Genomic DNA, 2099 nt, shown 5'->3' on the forward strand with positions numbered 1-2099 from the left:
TCCATCACAGTCAGCATTTTCCCCAGATCGACTGCTTGAGCATTTTGAACTTGTAATATTTAGAATATTACAATAAGGACTTTTTAAAATCAAAATGTAAGGTTTATTTCAGGTATCTTGTAATATAAGGTTTATTTCAGGTGTCTGTATATCTCCTACTACATACTGTAATGTAAGAGGATGAACTTTTAACATTTGATGTTCATATTTTTTCTCATTAAAATTACCGTTATGTTTCAAGAATGTGTTATGTCTTTAATTTCTTCTCATCAATGTGTTGTTCCCTTCTTGTGCCCCCTGTAACGCAGTCCCCAGTCCCCAGTCCCCAGTCTCCAGTCCCCAGTCCCCAGTCCCCAGTCCCTAGTCCCCAGTCCACAGTCCCCAGTCCACAGTCCCCAGTCCCCAGTCCCCAGTCCCCGTATTTATCTTGAATATTCATCAAGCAATATAAGCATTTCACATCATACCAGGTATCAGTTAGTCGATGTACACTTACAAATGGAACAAGACTATCAGTCTATTACCATGAAGCCTGTGCTGCAACTTCTGTCTTGTGTGTGGCGCACGTTAAATGTCAAAGCAGCACCGCCCTGATATCACCCTTTGTGGGGACTGGGCGTTAAGCAAACAAAGAAACAAATTAATCTATCACAGGTTACCGGCAAAATATCACAAGTCATGTAAGGCGAAAATACAACATTTAGTCAAGCTGTCGTACTCACAGAATGAAACAGAACGCACTGCATTGTTTTTCTCACCAAGACCGTATACTCGTAGCATCGTTAGTCCACCGGTCGTGGCAAAGGCAGTGAAATTGACTAGCCAGAATAGCGCGGTAGTGGTTGCGCTGATCAGGATAGCACGCTTTTCTGTATCTCTGTTCTTTTTAACTTTCTGAGCTTGTTTTTAATTCAAATATATCATATCTATATGTTTTTGGAATCACAAACCGACAAGGATTAAGATGAAATTGTTTTTAAATTGATTCCGGAAACCTAATTGTAATCATAATTTTCATATATTTAATTTTCAGAGCAGGTTCTTAATCCAAATATAATAGTCAGTCGGCTAAGGACCGTTTTGGTTACTTTTTGGCGTCACGTTAGCAAACACTTTTTTCTGATAGATTTTAACACCACAACACTAAATCGAAAGTTTTGGGGCAATATTGCAAACCACAGGTGAGAAAAACGTTGGTTTGTGTGTATGTTTTCCTTCTTTGGCGTTACTATTCTTGTTTTGAGGGTTGGGTTCATAAAACGGACATAAAACTTAAACCGCTTGACAGAAATTATATAACTGTAAATCATTCGAAAGGGAAGGCATTCGAGTACACGTTTGTGCCACTTAAAATGACGTCATTATCTGTTTGTTTTTGTGAAATTGACAAAAAGAGCCGGGTAGTAGTTGCGCTGAGAAGGATAGCACGCTTTTCTGTACCTCTCTTCGTTTTAACTTTCTGAGCGTGTTTTTAATCCAAACATATCATATCTATATGTTTTTGGAATCAGGAACCGACAAGGAATAAGATGAAAGTGTTTTTGAATTGATTTCGAAAATTTCATTTTGATAATAATTTTTTAATTTTTAATTTTTAGAGCTTGTTTTTAATCCAAATATAACATATTTATATGTTTTTGGAATCAGAAAATGATGGACAATACGATAAACGTAAATTTGAAATGTTTTATAAAAAAAATATTTTTTTTACAATTTTCAGATTTTTAATGACCAAAGTCATCAATTAATTTTTAAGCCACCAAACTGAAATGCAATACCGAAGTCTGGGCTTTGTCGAAAATTACTTGACCAAAATTTCAACCAGTTTGGCTGAAAAATGAGAGCGTGACAGTGCCGCCTCAACTTTCACGAAAAGCCGGATATGACGTCATCAAAGACATTTATCAAAAAACTGAAAAAAACATCTGGGGATATCATACCCAGGAATTCTCATGTCAAATTTCATAAAGATCGGTCCAGTAGTTTAGTCTAAATCGCTCTACACACACACACAGACACACACACGCACATACACCACGACCCTCGTCTCGATTCCCCGCTCTACGTTAAAACATTTAGTCAAAACTTGACTAAATGTA

Source organism: Littorina saxatilis, linkage group LG8 (assembly GCF_037325665.1).
Source record: "Littorina saxatilis isolate snail1 linkage group LG8, US_GU_Lsax_2.0, whole genome shotgun sequence".
Classification (NCBI taxonomy): Eukaryota; Metazoa; Mollusca; class Gastropoda; order Littorinimorpha; family Littorinidae; genus Littorina; species Littorina saxatilis.